Here is a 20,876-nt window from a genome sequence, read left to right on the forward strand (position 1 = left end):
AGAACGTCAATGACAAAACAACCTCCCACAAGACCAGTGACTTAGAAATGCTCATCGACGAGTCATTCTTCAGGGCACCCGTCTTTAGTACTGGTGGCACCTAAATCTTCGTCAACTTCATCATCGTCAAAGCTGTTGAAAGGGAAACTGACAAAGGCATCCACGACTCCATCAGCGACAGTCCAGTGGATGGCCACCTCAGTGGCAGGACCCTTTATGACTACCTCTTCAACAGCAACATCGTAGATGGGGTCTTCTATAACAACGATTTTGAGGAAAATAAACCTTTCTGCTTTTTCAATGACAGTTCTATTAACAACAGTACCATTGACAATCCAGCCCTCAAGAATTCAACCAGACTGTCCCAGAAAGAGATCACCACACCAACCGAAATGGATATGTCGATGAAGCATGAGCACGTCAGGCACCATACGGTGGGTTTCTCATTAGCCAAGGTGTCCAAGGCAAAGACTACTCACAATGCACCCATATGTTCCACCCACCATCTCAAAACACTTCGAGATCCTACTGGAAAATATCCTGGAAAACAAGATAGATTCAGAATTTGCAAGGCTTGAAGGGGTTTTCTCTGATGATGTGGAGGAGGAGTTGGAGGAAGAAAGACCAGCACCAAAGCATGTGGAAATGTCAAGGCCATTAACGAGAAAAGTACTGCAACTTGAAGCGCATTATTGGTTAATGGACATTGTTCATAAAGTTAAAACTGAGGGCACTGAATTGCAAACAAGGGTACCAGACATCATTACATGGCCCCCAACGCGTTAGCCTTCACTAAGACCTGCATTGAGCCCAGGCCCTCGGCTCTGGCTCTTCACCTGCACTGGTAAAAGAATGGCAGGAGAGAACCATTCCGAGCTCTGAAAGACATTGACCTCGAGTCAGACACTGACAAGGGGTTGCTCATCTGGATACAGCGTCTGCATACTCTTCCACAATGGACGAGTTTGATGACCTCATTCCCGTGGATGGGAAACCCGAGGAGCACCTGCCAGGAGACTCTCCTCTAAATGAAATTGGAGCCTTCCACCTCAGAGCAAAGAAAGGGATTTCTTCACCAGAGGAGGGAAAGAGCCAGAAAAACAATAATGTCTATTCCCGTTCCGGAGGATATCCGTTGGTGATGCAAAACCGCTCTACAGCACCGGCAAGAAGGGACCGGTTAGCTAAAAAATACAGAGCACCCAACAATGCCCAGCCTAATCCCGAGTCAGTGTTTACAACAGCTGCCAAGAAGAGGTCAGTAAATCAATCATCCGTGTGTGCGGTTCCCCAAGATAAGGAGTTCAAGCTGTTGGATACTTTTGGGAAACAAATCATTACTACTGCAGCAACAACCATCAAGGTGGCAATCTCTCTAGCTCTCCCCACCAGATATGTCAGCGAGATGTGTTATAAGCTGGGCCCCATATTTGAGCTCCTTCTTAAACAAAAGAAGCAAGAAGCCGTGGCACACCTGAGAGAAGATGAAACAGCACACAAAACACAAAAATACACTTGCACACCAATATTTAAATGGTAATTCAATGAAAGATAAGGTATGAATAAAATGTAATGTCAGAGTTCGAGGTGCAGGGGAGAGAAAAATACTTGGTATCTAGGCAGGAAAAATACTAAGAAACAAGGAAATCCAAATTATGGAAAACTACGTCCCCTGCACATTTTCTGTGAGGCAAAAAAGCCTAAACGATATTGTCAAAGATAGTCAATACATAGTTAGGGACTCTTTTCATGTAGATATTCACAATTAAATAATTAGGTTTCATACATATGACAGTTCATCAAGAAATTCAGTGACTCCTTTTCATTAGAGAAAACATTCTTCTCCTTTTATTAATAATTTCAGGTTGGCCCAACGTGTTTCAAGATTCATATACTCTTCATCAGGGGCATCAATTTCAACAATAATTTCACAAGAATCTATGGAGAACAAAAATTAATCAAAAGTTTACCAATTTGGTTATTTGTAGAAAATAATAGCATCATTTCAAACAAAAGACTTTTTTGTTAATGATCACAAAACTTATTAGGTAGAACATCCTGTCCCAAATGTCACCAGAATCCTAATATTGCTTAGGTATACCATATCCAAAGAGCTTTTCCCAATTTTTCAACAACATGCTTTGTTTGAGTTCAATTTTTGGGAGCATTATGTGTCAAAAAAGATGACAAATTTCTGAAATACACCCGGAACCTTCTGTAAGGTAGGGCTAGGCTTAATGTATTAATCCATAACAACACTCAAACTAAATTATTAACAGTGAATCAGTGTGTAAAGAATAGTAAAGTATAGTAATCCAACTCACCCTTCTTCTAAGGGTTTGAAGAAGAAGACTTAAAGAAGCGGGATGAAAGCCCCTAGGTTTCAATGTGAGGGAGCATCATGTAATTTAGCATTTCCATCATATTCTTTTTAAGGTGCAGCTGGCTCCGTTCTCCTAAGAGAGAGCAAGAGCAAACATTATTTAAATAGGAAAAGATGTGGTGTGTATGGACATAAGGGCTGCCCATGACGAATAACTTACTTGCAGGGAGACTAGTGCACGGACGTAATCTTCTGTATAGCGGAGATGCGGTCAGGAAGCACAGCTTTCTGTCTACATCATCCGTGAACCTGTTTTTATATGTTAATGTGGTAGTATGATGTCACTCGCGCATGCGTGAGCGGCGCACACTGCAGTGATGTCACTCACGCACGCGCGAGGGACGTAGAAGGTAAGTGAATGATTTGTAAATGGCATAAGAATATGCCAGAAAGGTGATCTATCAAGGGGTAAGCTAAAATTGTATTCATATCCCTGTAAACGGAGTGAATATCAGTAACAGCAAAAAGGAAGCCAATATGACGTCACTCGCACATGCGCGAGCGACGTATAATGAGATGACGTCACCCACACTTAGCGTGGGCGACGTAACTGCTCAGGTGACAATAATTAGAGCCATACTGGAAAAACGGCTAATTGGGAAGCAACATATATCCAAAAAGGATTCAAAAAGAATTGTATTAAGGTGGGCATGACGTCAGACACCTATTTGTAGGTAATGTGCCATGTTTTGTGAGTTGAATAGTGCTGTAAGGCACTAGTTCAACATGCTGACGAATAAGGTATATGTTAAAAAGTTATAATAATTAGAGCCATACTGGAAAAACGGCTAATTGGGAAGCTACATGTATCAAAAAAGGATTAAGAAAGAATTGTATTTAGGTGGGCATGACGTCACACACCTATTAGTAGGTAACTTGCCATGCTTTGTGAGTTGAATAGTGCTGAAAGGCATCAGACCATGCATCATCAGTTGCAGAGGACATCACACTTACCAGCTTCAGACAGATTGGGAAATTGAGCTGTACTCTGCAGTCGAGAATTACTAAAAGCAACACCTCTTAGACCTAATTTTCAAGCATGGTTGTGCACATTCATTCGATGAGAAGGACCTTTTTGGGAAGAATGTGAAGAACACATTGCTGGCAATTAAGACCGACAAAAACACAGCCCTGCCATTGGACACCCTACAACATAGGCACCGATTACATTCCTTTCATCACAGAGGTAGGGGTTCCTAATCCTCCTACCATTCACAGTCCTGCAGAGGATCTTCCTATGCAACCAGAAAGCACTGCAAACCAAGAAATCAAGGTGGTAGCAGACAAAGGGACTTTTTGAAGACCAAAGGGCAGTCCCTTCACCAGCTGCACCCACACTTCAACTGTTGGGGTTCGCCTGTCAGACCACCTAAATCAGTGTGGAGAGAGAACTTCAGAGTAATGGGTGCTGTCACTAGTGGCATTTGCACACACCCTTGAGTTTCTGCAAAAAACACCAGTTAAATTTCTGGTGCATAGGACAGAAGAGCGCATGGAGGTCCTGCGAGAAGAGGTTGAGGCTCTCTTTTTTAAGGGAGCAATAGATCAAGTTTCACACTTGAAAAAAAACTGTGTGTGTATTTTTGGGAGTTCTGTACTTACTGGTGGATAGAGACCTATCCCAGTTCTCAGGTTTCATAATAAATTCCTGATATCCCAGTCCTTTCAGATGATCAGTTTGCAAACATTCCTACTTCAGCTACAAAGCCGTGATTTTCTGACCACCTTCAACATGGACGATGCCTACTTGTACAGCCTGCACTATCCCAAACACTAAAGGTTTCTCTGTTTTGTAGTAGCAAGCCAGCATGTTTAATGGAGGGCTCTTTCTTTCGGCCTAAAGTCGGCCCCAAGAATCTTCTCCAAGTGCCTAGCACCATGGCCTGCCCATCTGGGGAAGGAAGACCCACGCCTCTAACCTTACTTTGGTCAATGGCTAATATGACTGCCTAGAAGAGAGCATGACCATCATGCTAGGCAACGTACATAAGCATGCCTGAATGTGGTTATGCTTCTCCATCAACTGCAAGCAATGGTGTTCCTGGAACTGGTCTTGGATACAGAGGCCTTAATTGCGAGAAATGAATGAAAGAGATTCTGTCAAAAATCTGCCTACTGAAGTCAAAGCAAAAGGTCTCTCCTGGGCATAATGTCACTCTGCACCCCCAGGTACAGAATTGTAGACTTCATAGGCACCAACTAAAAGAATTCCTTGTTTCAAAACAGGGTTGACAATAACTCCCTCACAGAAACGTTTTACAAGTCTCTGATGGTGGCAAGAGAAGCACTGCTCAAAAACCCTCAGTTTATGGTGATGGTGACAATGGCTACTTCGATGTAGGGCTGGGGAACCTACCTCAGTCAGTCAGTAAACTTTATTTCAAAAATATAATTTCATAAAAGTGAGCAACAAACACACAAAACACACACACAGACACAGCATTAAAAACGTTCAAACATTCTAAGCACTAGGCCACTTTCAATATAACCATAAATAGAATGAGCCACGCTCTTACAGGGCAATGAGGAAAAAAGGAGATTGGCCTCATTTAGTGTTCGTACATTATACAACCTCAAAATAGGTCCTTCTTAAATCCTTCAAGATAGGGCAAAAGAATAAAAAATGGGTCAAATCATCCACCGAACTCACATTGTGAGAACATAGCGGGGAAATAGCCTGTGTCTTGCTAGAGCTCCACCTAGCCACAGGAGGCAAGTGGTACATGATTAGCCCTAAAATCAAATAAAATGCCCCGCTTACGTGGGTTCAAGAACCAGTTTGTAGAACTGTCTTAGCAAAATTAAGGACTGTGCTCATAAAAGTGCTGAACTGTGGGTGTTACAATCTCAACGCTATGGTGCATCAGGCCTTTTCCCTGAACAAATAGAGCATGTCGTTTGGGCAAGTCAGTTGGCCCTTACTCAAAGGGGTTAATGAATGGCTTACAGAGACCCAATGTGGACCTATAGATTGCAGCCAGGTGCTGCTGACCTCCAACCTCCGAAGCCAGAAGGTCCTTAATAAGCCAAAAGGTGTTAAATGATAATCACATTCCTTGTTACACCACAATCTCTCCACAAGTTCAGGAGTTTAACATTCAGAGTCTCTGTGATTAATACCCAGCCTACTTCCAAATGCAGCACGTAGGTGGGGGCACCACCCGATACTCCAAATAATCTACACAACAAGAGTTTCTCCTTCCATTGGATAGGAAAAACAGAAGAGTATCCCCAGACCTCAGTGTCATAACTGGCAGTAGGCACAGCTTTAGCAGTAGAAATGGGATGCTTAGCGTCCAGTGAGCAATCACCCAAGCTCTTGCTAAATCTTAGAACTGCACCATCGACTTGTGCACATTTGGTGACGCAGTTAAACACATGAGAGCCTCAATCCAGGTTGTTCTTAAAAATAATCCCTATGTAGGAAAATTCTTTAACCCATGCGAGTCTCTTTGCATCTGCAAAAATTGTTGGCAGTTTACCCCTATGACGACCTACACACATCACCTTCGATTTGCCAGAATTAAGATTCAAATCATGAACTGCCATACAGTGTGAGCAAGACAATGTTGTCGGCATATGCCAAAGCACAAATGTTCCTACCTGCACACCTTGGGGTATCGAAAGTGGATATTCGCAATTCACCAAATAAATAATGAATATAGACGTCAACCAGTCAAGGTGTCAGACACACCACTGTCTGGCCCCACTTGTTTATTGGAAATTTGGGGGCAGCCCACCCGTGCAAGGCTAATGTACCTTTGCAGTAAGGTTCTCATGTAGGGGCACCAGAATGGAAAGTAAAAGGTTTCTGAAGGCCTATACTCAGTAGAAATTCCCAGGGCTTCCCTCGATTAACTTTGTCAAATGCTGAGCTGAGATCCACAAAGCCCAAGTTTACTGGGGTTCAGTGCCTGAGAACAAATGTATCCAGGATCAGCCTCATAATTAGCACTTGCTCAACAGTCGCAAAAAACAAAATGCCCCTCGGCCCAAATTACAGCAGGCTCAACCCAATCATTTAATCTGGTATCAACTATTCTCCCAAACCATTTTGCTGAAGATCAATCAGGTAGATAGGGCAGTAGCAGCAAGGATAACCCCCTATCCCTCTTCTTGACAAATGGCACAAAAATAGCTTGCCTCGAGCTTAGTGGAAAGGGACAATTTCTACTGATTGCATTTAAATAGCTGAGTAAATACCAGAACCCAGATTGGAAAACTCCTCTTGAGGATGTCAAACGGTACCATATCACCCCCCGGAACTTTGCCATTGGCAAGGGACAGTAAGGCTTGTCGAATTTCTAGGTAAGAGAACATAATACAATCGTCATCTGTCCTGGCTGGTTCAGACAGGGTCGGCCAGGCGGTCGGTAATGAAGGAGAATTATACTGGGATGAAAAGTGATCTACCCACTGTGACGATTCACTACATGTCGTCACTTCTCCCGGGGGGGGGAACCACTTCCCATGAGCCCAGGCAGGTGAGGCCACTACCTGATAGTCCCCCTGGGGGTGGTATAATGAGGGAGGATCTCATGGAGAGGGGCTCACCCCTAGGGAGAAGGACGATTGTCTAAGGTGTAACCCTTATAGGAACATCAAACCCACAGCCCTTCTGGCCTCTTCTATCTCTGCTAATCTCTTTGTAGAGACTAGATATATGTGTTGTTGTAATTGTTGTAAAGTGGACCATCTCAAAGTCCTGGATAATACTTAGATGAAGAGGATCATCATGAACATAGCTAACTCAAGTACTGGGACAATGTGGGACAAAGAAGCAAAAGGAAAACCATGGGAAGAAGGAACTGCAGTGGTATAGACTTCCACAGAGGCGTGGTCGCGAATACGCGATAAAGACCATAGAAGGACTGCCTGAAGGGAAGACACAGCCAAACAGAACGAGAAACTGTGAAGCCTGGAAAGCACGAAGAAGATGCAGAGAAGGCCAGGAAGGAGCCAATAGTAGTTTGCTCCCTGAGTCAAGAAGACAACGGGACTACTTTACCCAAAAGCGTCCAGAGAGTACCAGGAGGCTGGCATACAATGGCGTGAATGCAGGAAACAATGTCCATAAGGTCATTCCAAGGGAGGGTTATTAGGCAGGAGATCTTCAGGGCAAAGGAACCCAGACGTGGAAAAGCCTGCAAACAGTCAGAGCAGGAGAAGGGCCCCAGGAAGAAGTGGCCACGCATCCCAGGTGCAGATATTGTAACGGGAGACCGACAGGGGCAGAAAGGTGCGGGAGGCACAAACCCGGTTATGGGATTACAAGCAGGGCCATCTTCCTCGTGTCAGTACTTGACAAGCGAGGAAGCTGAGGGGCCATAAAGAGAGGGGAAGAGATACAAGGGTCGAAGACCCAACCCAAGAGAGTGATACCAGTCATCTTCCCTATGGCAGTACTTGGCAGGGAAGTGAACCAAGTAGGCCAAGCCAAAGAAGAAGAGAGAAACCAGGGTCTGAGACCCTCACAATACTCAGAGTTGGGTGCTGTAAATGTGAAACATAATGCAGAGAAGGCCAAGGGAAGGGAGTAATTCGACCTGCTTGTAGGAGACTATATCATAACTACCAGGAGAAGGAAGTGATTCTCCTTGTAACGTCATTCCCCTGGGCTAATTTGAAACTGAAACCAAATGCCAGGGGAAGGGAGGCATTCTCCTGGCTTATGAAGTAACAGTTATTTTGGAACTTTGTGACCTAGGGAAGGGAATCGTCCCACCAGGCCTATTCATTTGGAACTTTGGTACATGGGGAAGGGAGTCGTCCCGCCAGGACTATCATTTTAAACTTTATTTTAAACTTTGTGATCAGAGTCATTCTGCCAGGTTGTTTAAGACTGAACGCCAGGAGTAAGGAGGCCTTCTCCTTGCCCTTCGAGAAGACATTGGGTGCAACTTGGACAATAATAACCCAGGAGAAGGGAGGCATGCTCCTGGGATCAGCACAGTGCTTCGTTGTTTATTAGTTTGTAGCATAACGGCTGGAAGTAGGGTTTTCTTGACACAGGACAGTGAACATTTTTACTTTAACAGACATCCTGGTGGACAACTTAGAACTTTAGTTGAGGCAGGGAACCCCCTCTTAGAAATAGGGAAAAATAGGTTTTCTCTTGCTTTCCTTTTACTAATAAAGGTCTACAGCCCCAAATATGTCACCTTTGTGTCAGAGTCCTTATTCTACACCTTTAAACCGAACACTAGGTGAAATACGATTTGCATCATTACTTTGCGTCTATATCTATGCCATGTGCTATAATTTTCCAGAACAAAATACTATTCTTACAGCGGGTTGCCCGCTCAAGCACACTCCATATGCCACGTTTTCAGAGGATTTTTGCTTCGGTCAAAGCATTCTGATAATTTAATCTGGCTTTTCTGATCGCACCTACATCTCTTGGACAATTGTGTATTGCTCTCACAAGAATGCCCTTTCAAGCCCTACATTCTTTTGTATACCAGCCAACGGTATGCACCCTGTGCAGGGTATTGTGGCAGAGACCAGTTAAAATAAACCTGGCAGTTACCATGAGGTTATCGAATACTGTTAGGATACAATCACAAACAGTGTCAGAGGTGAGGCGGGCTTCATTTGTAGGTAAGGCAATCAGGGGTGTTGCTAGGTCTGGAAAAGATCCGGGGCTACGCTAATGTCAGGACTCTGGGCTGGCTAGCCTTTTGGTTGTAGCTCCTGACCTTCTATCGCAGGCTACAACCAAAAGACCCGGGGCCAAAGCCCCCTGAGGCCTCCCCTAGCAATGCCTCTGAAGGCAAGAGTGATCAGGCTGTCGTACATAGGCTCACCATTTGCGGCATTCCATTTTATTAGCTGAATCGTAGGGCCATGTGAGATAGATAGTAGCCTCAAAGGTGATCTACGCCGCCCATCTGAACATTGAGTGACATATTTCGAGGATCATGATCGCTCTCTGGGCGGCATTCTCTCTGGGGGTCAGCTATAAGATGCCAATCATGCACGAGCATTGTCGATTCATTGACTGTCGATGAATATCGGTTATTCTGAAAAGTAAAGCACCATGGGCGGCAAGAGGGCAACCTCTCGTTCAGAGTCTGAAGATCTAATTCAGATTAAAAGGGTAACAGAAGCTTGCCAGATCCGCACATCCCAGCATCCTTGGCCAATGGTTTTGATATGTTATGTACTAGATCTTTGTCATCGAGAGCAGATCCTAGCCCAGAACAAACAAGCCCAGCTAAAAAGGAAGATTGTTTGTTAAAGAGTAAATCGCTATCTAGATATTTCCTCACTACATTTCAGAAATCCAGTACATCATCCCCCAAACCATTACCGTAGAATTAATTATAGACGTCAAAAATGCAGAGCATGGCACCATTAGGATTTCTTTAAACTAACAGCCAAAAGGGCATTACTTGAATATAGCAAAGAGCAGAAAGATGTAAGCTGATCTGCATCCAGAGTCATCAAGCCTCTGCTGTTTCTTCCCTATCGTTTTTTCTTTTTTGCTGCGGAAAAAAGGTGTACAACCATCAACAGCCATGGGGGAGATTAACCAGGTTTCTTGAAACAGAATAATGTCAAACCTGGCTAAGAACATTAAAAAGCCTTGGTCGAGCAATTGGCTTTTTTTGGCCAGCAATGTTCCAGGAGATAATTAGCAGAGTAGGCCTAAAGGAGACACATGAAAAGGGGTGGCTTTTAGAGATGTATTGATATCCTCATGGTAATCGTGAGGTTTGATTTAACCTCCATGCCAAGCGACGATGGTCCGCAAAAGATACTCAGTTGCAGATAGATGTACCAGACCTCAGAGCAGTGTTTGGAGCGCTGAGGTCCTTCCAACCAAAAGTCAGATAAAGGAACATAAAGATCTCCATGGACAATACCAGAACAATGTTTTATATTCAGAAACAGATAGGGACCACATCCTTATTCCTGTCCTCAGAATCGCAGAACCTATATAGATGGGCTTTCTGTCCTGCTATATTCCTGATACCTTTCTGCTTACTCAAAGTCTGAAACTCAATTGCTGACTTATTGAGCAGAGAACAGGAAGCTTGCCATGAGTGAGAATCAAAACAGGGTTATGTGGACTTCATATTCAAAACCTGGGGAAAAACAGACATAGACCTGGCTGCCACCCAAAACAACTCTCAGTGTGACTCATTCACCGGCAGATTTCACCATCCAGACAGCATGGGAGGGGTGTTTTTCAATCCAATGGAAAGATAGGTTTGAATCCCGGTCCTGCGCTTAGAGACTGGTCTCGGGCATTATGATTAATTAATTTCAGGCATTTCATTTGAACTAACCTCTGGTGTTACCAGCTTTCTTCAGCAACTCATTGAGGCTGGCAGAAAGGTCACTCCACTCAGTGGAGGTGCAGACAGAACTAGGACAGCACATGGAGCCCTTCGGGCGCTTACATCATTCTACTCAAATGTTTGCTGCCTGTGAGATAAATGGCAAAGGTAAGGTGGACACTGAAGGCCGGCGTCAGTAGATGTCCCTCAGATTGTGTTAGGTTTTGCCACGAGAGAGCAAGCAGGCCACTTACTGGAAAGTCCAGAGCTCGTTCTAGGGGATCCATGTGTTGGACAGGTTACTACCGCTCAAGGACATTTTCAGAGCAGAAACATAGAAGATGACCCACACTTTCACAGGGTTACTGCAGTGATAGAAAGGTGGTAGAGGAATGCAGGGCCAGAAAGGCAGCCCAGTGTAGCCTGTTCACCGGATATGAGCCCCCTTTTTTCTTTACCACCTCCCTGCCTTTTAAACAATTACCAAAAACTGTTCACCAGAATGTAAATATATGGAAAATCCAATTGCTGGAGAAGAAAAATGTTACTTATCTGCAGCCATAGCTCTCTAGCAGTGGTATCTTTCATAGATGCGACACTCCCGCGGCCCGCCTACCCCTCATGGCGCTCATTATTGGACTCGTATGGTTCAATGGAAGAATCTGAAGATATCCTCCGGGGCGGAGCTAAGGAGTGGATAGGGATTGACTAAGCTACAAATAAATCTACTATTAAGTTATGTAGATAAGAACAGCAGATAGGCTGATCTAGTCTGTTGTCTATTTCCTCCTCTGACACGGTTGGTACTTCACTGTTTCCAGCTCTCACTTTACCCTGCACTATTATTAGAATGACTGTATTTGTTTTGGCCACACCACTACTGTTAAAAGGTGGTACATGACTCATTTTCAGTTTAATTCACATTTCGGTTTGAGCAAACCATCAGTGCTCATAAAAGAAATCTAGTGGAATGAAAAACATAAAGAAACCTACCCACATGAAAGAAAGCGATAATATACAGCTACATTAAACCTGCTGTCTGGCTGCAGTGGATTAGGTGGGGTGAGATATCGAGGGGGGATTTCCGCATTGGGGCCTGAAGTAGGTGCTGGGTGTGGCCTGAAGAGTGCTGGGCGTGGCGTGAAGTGGGGTAGGGGTGAGGCCTAACGTCTGACACCGCCACACCAGAAATGGCAAAAGGTCTTTATTAGTAGGAATAGAGAGAGCCTCATGAGCACCCCAGCTCGGAAGCGGTTTTTGAGGACTACTGGGGCAGAACCCTGGCTAGCTCTGGCCCACTTAATGCCCTAGTCTGCTATACACCAAAACTGAGTAAAACCTCAAACACACACCACACAAGTGGCACACACTGACCCACATGCAGACAACAGTAACTCCCAACATGCATTTCACAGTCAATCAAATAGTAACCTCTACTTCCAATGAACCACACCATTAAGAAAAAAACTTCCAGTAGGACTCTTAGATCAATAACAACGCACTCCTGGAAATCCCACGGTACAAATCTTCTATAGCTGGAGGTAGTAGTTTTCAAGTCCTGGCTCCCAAACACTGGAACTCCCTCCCTCTTAACATCAAAAAGGAGGAATCCTTCCCTGGCTTTAAAAAATCCTTTAAAACTTGGCTATTTAACCAATTCTAGCCAACCGAAGTTGATCGCCTTAGGCTCCTGTAGTCACTCTAGGGCCTACACACCTTCCACCCTGTGGTGGACTGAACTGAATCTGTAAATAAATAAATATGATTGCTGTATTTGTCTCATTTTATGTATACTAACAGTCTATTTCTTAAGAACCATCTTGTAAAGTTACTTATCATTCAGCCAATACTTAAGTAGCTATGCCCAATGTGTTTGCCTAAGATGTCTGTACGTAAGACGTGATACCTCAGGGTCTGGGCGTGTAACAAATGTAGTAAATAAATGAATAAATAATATGCCCAAAAATCAGCCTTTCTTGCAGAATGCTAAGCATCAAGAAGCAATGCAAATGGTAGAAGACATGCTATGATAAGCCCCAGTAACATAACAGAACACCTTCAGAATTAACAATTTGTCTTAGCAACAGAACACACACTTTGGCTCATGGATGGTTCTGACATAATGGTCCTTAAACATGTGAAGACTTTAGGTGTACACCTTGATGCTGAGCTGTCCATGACTAGACATATCGGCATGCTAGCATCAGCCCACAGCCCACGCTTCCAAACTCATCTACCTTAGCAGGTAATTCCTCTCCCCTTTTAACTGCCTTACACTCGTCAGAGCTCTGATCATCAGCCAATTGGACTATTGCAATCTTCTCCTTATGGGCACCACCACTACGAACCTGGCTAAACTTTAACTGTTACAAAATGAAGTCCTACGTGCTGCACTGGGTTTACGCAGAACAGAGCACATCTCCATGACCAGATGAGAAGTGCACTGGCTACCTGTTAAAGCATGGATCGACTACAAAACACTGACGATTACACATCACTGCATACACAAGGAAGCCCCCAAATATCTTAACAGCACCATCTATGATACCTAGATTCAAAAAGAGTACAGCAGGCGGCTCTAGTTTCCCTATCATAGCTGCGCAAACCTGGAACAAACTCCCCTTGGATCTCAGAATGGACCAACCCTACTCTAGCTTTAGACGTAAAGTCCTCACTTGGATCCGTGCCAATGACACTTAACTCGACCTCCCCACATAGACACTAGATGCCTGCAACCAGATGAATGACATCTGACCAACTTGACTGAACCGTAGTTCCGCACCTCTTTATTTTTCTTATTTCCTTTTTCCTCTCTTTCCCTTGCTCTCTCACTTTACCTACCGTTGACCCAACGTGAACTGTATAAACCATACTTCTCTTGATTTAACTGTGAACTGTACAATGTGTTTTCCTCCTGTAACCAAGTTCTTAAGCAATCTTGTACTGTTTGCGCCCAGCTACCCATTCGGGTTTGGTTTTTGCGCTATATCAAATAAACAAACAAACAAACAAACAAACATCTGCACAAAACAACATTTGCGCTCATTAAGATCATCTGCCAGCACCACGCTATTCACTCCGTGCTTCAGAAAGAAGAGAGCAGGTGGCATCTGCTTCGGTGTCACAGCGCCCACCCTTTGGAACACTTTGCCGCTGCATATCAGAAATGAACATTCCTGTACAGCCTTAAAAAACGGGTAAAAACCTGACTATTTAACAGATATGATTAGAACCTTGTGTCTCCTTTCCACTTACTTATTGTACCTTCTTACTGTACCAACACTGCGATACCCATGGGTCTGGGCGTAATATAAATACAGTAAATAAATATAAATAAATAATTGAACTTCTATACTTTCCTTACTTCACAAAGCAAGCCATAATAATCTTTTTATACAGAAATTGTTTATAACAATATTTACTTCGCTTGACATTATGATTTCAAATTTTAAGTAATTTTCCAATAATTCAAAAGGTCACAGCCTCCTCCGCTGCCTTGATTGTAGCAGCCATTTCAATTGGTTGTGTAATATATCTCTGCACCCTCAGCAGAGAAGGAGAAAAAAGAAGACATTACCCAATGTTGCCACAACAGGTACATGCCCGCAGTCATATACTCTGATACCTTGGCCTATTCAAGCAAGCATACATTCACAACCCACCACATGGCATTGCAACCCAGAGTACAGCGCATTTTGGAGCCAACAAAAACGTGTTTTGTTATATCTCAGCTTTTTTTATTGTATTGGTCTGCTTTACCAGCATTTACGGATCTTTGAACATGACGGTGTGCGCATTTAGCGATGTGCTAGGGTGGGAAGGGAAAAACAGGGTAAAGAGGAGACAGTGCAAGTGCTCAGGGTAAGCCAGGAAGGAAAGTGCCAGGATTGTGGTGGAGTGGGTCCACATGCTAAGTGCGAGAAGGGGGGTGGAATGGGCAGGAGGGGCCAGAGAGACGGATGTAGCGTGGTCCCAGGCACCAGAAAGCCTTGTGGATGATGCAAAGGGTCTTGAATTTTATCCTAGCAGCAACTGGGAGCCAGTGAAGTGACATAAGGGCTGGAGAGATGCAGTCCCTCGGCTTGAGGCCAAGGTTAAGTCTTGCAGTCCTATTCTGGATTAGTTGAAGGGGGCGAAGGGAGTATAAAGAAATATTGAGGAAGAGGCTGTTGCAGTAGTCAAGCCTAGAGAGGGCCAGAGCTCTGGAGACATTGAGTTTCTGGGGGACGGTGAGGAAAGGGAGAATGCCTCTGAGGAGGTGCAGCTGATGGTGGGCCTTCTTGGCAAGGTCATCAACATGAGGCTAGGAGAGCGAGGAATCAAAGAGGACAACAGGTTTTTTGCCTCACAACAGGGTGAGGGGAGGAGACCCATAGAGGGTGGGCAGAGGGAGGGATGGGCTGTGGGAACTGGGGTCCCAATGAGAAGGATCTCGGTCTTACTGGCATTAAGGCAGTGATCATTAGAAGCACACCATGACTGAATAGCAGCCAGACAGTCAGGGATGTGAGAGGAGGAAGAGGAGGCAATAGAGGGAAGCGTGAAGGAGAGCTGCATGTCGTCTGCATAACACTGAAAGTGAGGAGAGAAGGAAGAGATCAGGTGGGCCAAAGAGGCAAGGTAGATATTGAAAAACAAAGGTGACACAGGGACACCGCAGGTGGAGAGAGTGATAGGGCAAAGAAAAGGACCAAGTGGAACCTTGGAGGGACAGTCGGAGGGGAAGGAGGTCAACTAGCCCAGTGCATGGCCCGTGATGCCAAGGGTGTCATAGAGGCGATAAGTCAAGGTGGCATGATTGACTGTGTCGAAGGCAGAGGAAAGATCCAGAAGGATAAGAACAGAAGGAGAGTTGGAATCAAGATTTCAGAGCAAGCGTTCACAGGTGTTCAGTACAGCAGTTTCCGTGCCTCTGGCTGCTCTGAAGCCAGACTGGTGGGTGTGGAGACAACCAACTGATTCAGTGTGTTGGCCAACTTCTCCAGGAGTTTGCCCAGGAAAGGGGTAGTGGAGATAGGGCGGTAGTTAGCAGGGCAAGAGGGGTCGGCAGAGGGTTTTTTGAAGAGAGGATGCACACGGGAGTGCTTGACGAGTAGTGGGAAGGAGCCGGTGGCAAAAGAGCGATTACAAAAATCAGTCAGGGATGGTGCAAGGGAGGCAATGTTGTCCTTGATAGTTCTGGAGGAGCAAGGAGGCACCTGGTTGGAGGAGACCTTCATAGAGTGAACTTGTCTAGAGACCTCATTGGGTGCTTGAGTCTTCCCTTCAACATGCCTTAGCTCATGACCCCTTGCCTGGGAGCCATACCTCCACTAAAAAGGGCTCCCCCTCCCCATTGGATTTATATCCCAAGAAAGGTAAATGTATCTATCAAGTGCTCTTCCTCCTCCTTTCATCATCATCTTCCATGTCGGTGTGAGTTAACAGTATTCCTCAATTTTCCTGAGTGCATCTATGCCAATTTTCTTTGCCCCATTTTTTACCAGTTATAGAATTGTTGCGCACCTGCCCAACTTGCCAAGCTTCAGATAAGTAAGGCAGGCAGGGCAACCAAGGCTCCCTTAATTCCAATACCAGTGGTTGGCTGGCATTTCGAGAGGATAGGAATGGATATTGCGGGTCCTTTGAATTCCTAAACCGTCTCAGAGAACTAGTACATTTTAGTGGTGCTAGACCATGTCACACTGTACCCTTAGGTAGCCCATTTGAGAAGCATTTAAGCACCTGTGCTGTTAGGATATTGTTTTGCGTGAGTTTCTCAAAGAAGTCATTTCTGACAGGGGAACCCACTTCATATCTGCATATATGAAGGCAATATCGTAGGAGTGTGGAGTGAAGAGTAGGCTCTGTACATCTTTCCATCCCCAAATCAACGGGCTTATGTAGAGATTTAACAAGACAACAAAATCCATGATAAGTGGCTTGGAAGAGCATCTGAGGAGAAAGTGGAATATTCACCTGTCATGCCTCCTGTTCACCTAGCGATAGGTGCCACGGAATGGAGTAGAGTACAGCCCTTTTTTAAGTTATTTTTGGTTACCCTGTAAGGGATCTCCTAACTCTGTTGCGAGAAGGTTAGATGTCCTACACATAACAAAGTGGATAATGTGCTGGGGTCAGGTCCAAAATGGACCAATACATGCAGCAGTCTGAGAACAATTTGAAGGCTAGTCAGAAACTGATTAAGCACTTGCATGACCAAAAAGCAACTGTGACAGAGTTCACTCCAGGCCGGTTTGTCTCAGTGTTGGAACCTGACAAGTCTAGTGGACATCAGGATAAGTGAACTGGACCCTAGAATGTTCTACAAAACGTCAATGAGGTTAAATATGTCATTGAATCAAAGGCTGCTAGGCGAGTACATAGAGTCTTTCACGTCAACCAACTGAAACCGCATTACAGCAGGGATGACTTAGTCCTGGATCTGGTGACAGGCGATGAGTCTGAGGAGGAAACTGATACTCTCCCAGTTTTGCTGCATGCAGAAGTCGCCATTCATTCTTTAAAGGCATACAGATCTCCTCTGACCTGACAAAACAGTAACTGCATGACTGTCAGCGACTGGTAGACCAATTTGCAAGGTTTTTTTCGCTGACTCCAGGTTGCACAGACTGAAGTGTCCATGACATTGTCACACAAGACTGCAAGTCTGAGAAGGTGAGGAAAAGCATGAAGGAGAAAGCCTCCAAGATGTTGACCCTGGGGGTGATTGAGTCATCCGATATCCCATGGGCTAGCCAGTGGTGCTGGTACCGAAGACGTCCAGCAATTGTAAAACTCAAGTCAGCTTTGGTGTGGACTATGGAGGGCTCACGTCTGTGGCAAAGAGAGATGTTCACTGTAGACCCAGAGCAGATAAACACATTGATTTGGGTGCTGTCAAGTACATGTATATCTTTGACCTCATGCCAGGGATCTGGCAGGTTGGCTTTAATGACAGAGCAAAAGAGATGTCAGCATTTGCCCCCGACCCCAGAAGAGCACTATCAGTTTAGAAACTGGGTCTCTTGCTGGACTGCCTGTCAAGTGATAGCAATTGTCTCCTGCTCGCCCATAAATGCATGACTCTACATAGATTTAGACAGTGTCAACTGATATCCAACACATACACATCGACCCCACAAGTACATTCCACATGACACACACACACACACAACACTCTTCCTCCATTAGTAAGATTCAAAGCATACAGCATATAGGGTAGTAAGATTACATTGTTATATACGTTAAAAAAGTAAATATATATATATATATATATTGTAAAACGTTTTAAATGTTTTGGGCTGCTTGTTAAAGATTCAATATCAATTATGTATGTGCTTTGAAATGCATGTTTGTGGTGGATCTGTATCTCTTGACTCTCAGTTGACAATGTTGAACAGTAAATTGGTGTCATGCATGTCTCTCTATCAGGGCTAATGACATTAGCCCTATCCTAAGGGAACATATACTTACGAGCTTCCCAACGTTATGGCTCATACAACTGAATGACTGACAAGCAATAATTTTCAATAGTGTACGCGAAAGGGGTGGACACATACACTTCCCACAGTGCTGCTTTGTGTTTCAGCAAGTCACAGTGCGGGAATAACATGGTTTAAATCCGCACTGTTTCAAATGAGGGTCAGTTTTGGCAGGTAAGTCATACTTTAGTTGCCCCAGCATGTTAGAACAGCTTTTCCAATCTAGCCCCGTTCTGGTGATGGAAGTCGCGGACTTCTCACTGTTGAATGAGATGTGCACGTTGCCTTTTGAAAGACTTTGGTGAAATCTGGGGCAGTGTGTACAATCTCACACAGATTAAATCCATCCAATTTCACTTTTTACATTATACCTACCTCTGTCAATCATTTTGGTTAAAAGGTGGCGCCGTTTAAACAATATACCTTTTCTATAATTAAATGAGAATGGTCGATAAGATTTTTAAAGAGGAATCTTAAAAAGTGATACAAACGAATGCTGTGGCTGTGGCCATAGGGAGGGCTCTTTCGACCACATGATCTAGGAATCAGTGGAGTAAATTTGCTGAAAATGTTGGGGGGGACATGACATCTGATGAAAAGGTGCCCCAGCCAAATGAATGGCGACAGAATGGTGTGCCATGAAAGTTGGGGGGGACAAACACCCACGTCCCCCCCCCTAAAATTACGCCCATGCTGGGAATGTTCGAAAGTGAGGCCGTTTTATAAGGAGGTGACCAGAACAATGAACATAGTATTGTTAACAGACATTCGGCCTCATCACGAGTTGGGCGGTAGCCCTTAAATGCGGCGGTAACGCTCCATGCTGCTATGATATCACATCTCTATCCTGACACAAAGACGTACCCCTGGGGTCTATTCAGACACCATGCAGTGCACCCCAAAACCCTATCTTGACACCACATAGGGTGTCCGAAAGTACTATTCTGACTGAACATGTGTTATCCCAAGGTACTATGCTGAAAGCAGAGGGAGTGCTCCTGAAACACTATTATGCCCCCACACATGGCAACCCACGAGTCTATCAGTTGGACTGAAAGTGCACTGAAGGATCTATCCTATCGCCACCCAGAAACCCCCAAACATCTAACTTGAAAGCAGGCTCCATCAAGATCCCACTCAGCGCTTTTTCTTGACCTCATACCTCATACTGAGGGCCCAAGTCCCTCTTCTGTAACCCAACCTTGCTTCTTCTTAAATGTTCTAAATATGCTGTTGCACTTCTGTGTTCTTCTATCTTCTTACTACTGAAACTGAAACTGAAACACCTGCAGGCGCCTTGATGCAACATCTGCATGCATGCTGGCACTAGCAGTTACACAGACATTATCTTTGGATGCTAAAGGTTTTGCTCACTCACCGGTGACATAAGCTAATGTGTCTCACTTTCTGAGAAGAATCAAGGAGTGTGGCAAAGCTAGGGCAAAACTAAGCGACGAGGTTGGTCGTAACACCAGCGTGGAGGATTGGGCAGCTAGTAAGCATTCACAACAGCGGACCCATTACCCCTGCGGGTGACTGCACAGTCGGATAGAAGGTGATCTCCCACTATATTCTTTATTTCCACAAATACATGTTTGGTCACTGTGTAATTGAGTCACATACCATGCTCATTAGGTTCCATGTAATAATGTCCCTGCAAAAATGTCCCCTGGCAAAAAAGTTGCAGTTTTTTGTGGAGACGTTATTACATTTTAATGGGTGCAGGGGACATCCCTGCAACCCATCACCATATATAATGTTGCCAATGGCTTTTCTCGGGAACATTATGTATGGGTACATTTTGTCTGGGGACATTATTACCTGATACCCTTAATTATACTTAGATGTTGTTTGATGTTTTCTCTTTTGAAGCAAACATGCCCTGAAGAAGAAGAGCCTAAGTATGGAGGGCGGATATCATCGAAACTAATTCATTGCGATAAAGTGATGGATGTAAAATAAGAGGCAGTGATTTAAAATAATTGCCACTACCTGGCATTGTAAACAGTGTTGTCTGTTAGCACTGATACAAAGAAACATCTGTTCGAAAAGCTAATTTATGTGAAACAGAAGAAGCTGTATGGTGGCATTAGCAGTCACATTGGTTGCAAAGAAAGTTTTTTGGTCAAAGCTAATTTACCTGAAATTGCAGAATCTGCATAATGACCTTAGCAGCCACAGTGGAGGTCAACTTATATATAAAACGAGTTGTGCCCCATGCCACATTTGTGGCAACAAGAAGAATATGTTCTGTGATGAATGTCTGTTCATCTTAAGTATGGATTAATTGTTTATAAAGTATTTAAACTCATGGCACCATTTTTCAATATGGTGTGTTTTAAGATTTTGTATTTTTCATGTGTTTGCTCAGTCATGATATGATAAGTCATTACATATATTCCTCAGTACTAATTGTGTTTTAGTAATACAATGGAAACATAGAGTCTTATGCCATTTAGACATAATTAAATGAATTGTTAGGATTAATTCAATGTTTTGGAACAATGAATATTGATTGATTTCATGTGGTGTTTTTTTTCTCGCTTTGTTTGATTTAAAGTATTTTGAACATGTGTGCTAGAACCATACCTGTAAAGATAGGGCCCGTGCAATGAAGTTGGATGCTCCCTTTTCATGCCCTTTAACCACAAATGAGGCACTTGATCCATCTGGACTGTAAAAGTGTAAGGTTTCAACTTGCCTGCAGCCCACACCACGGCAAACACGTCTTTCTCAATTGTGGTC

The 20,876-nt window shown here is 44.1% G+C and overlaps 1 protein-coding gene and 1 long non-coding RNA gene across 5 annotated transcripts in view; one reads left to right on the forward strand and one right to left on the reverse strand.

Annotated features, from left to right (window-relative positions):
- Positions 1-20,876, forward strand: part of LOC138567334 (uncharacterized) — a 154,924-nt gene that overhangs the window by 115,548 nt on the left and 18,500 nt on the right. The window lies entirely within an intron of this gene.
- LOC138567333 (blue-sensitive opsin-like) overlaps positions 1-20,876 on the reverse strand; it is a 198,066-nt gene that overhangs the window by 1,587 nt on the left and 175,603 nt on the right. The gene's annotated exons all lie outside the window — the stretch shown is intronic.

Source organism: Ambystoma mexicanum, chromosome 2p (assembly GCF_040938575.1).
Source record: "Ambystoma mexicanum isolate Mex_15411 chromosome 2p, UKY_AmexF1_1, whole genome shotgun sequence".
Lineage (NCBI taxonomy): Eukaryota > Metazoa > Chordata > Amphibia > Caudata > Ambystomatidae > Ambystoma > Ambystoma mexicanum.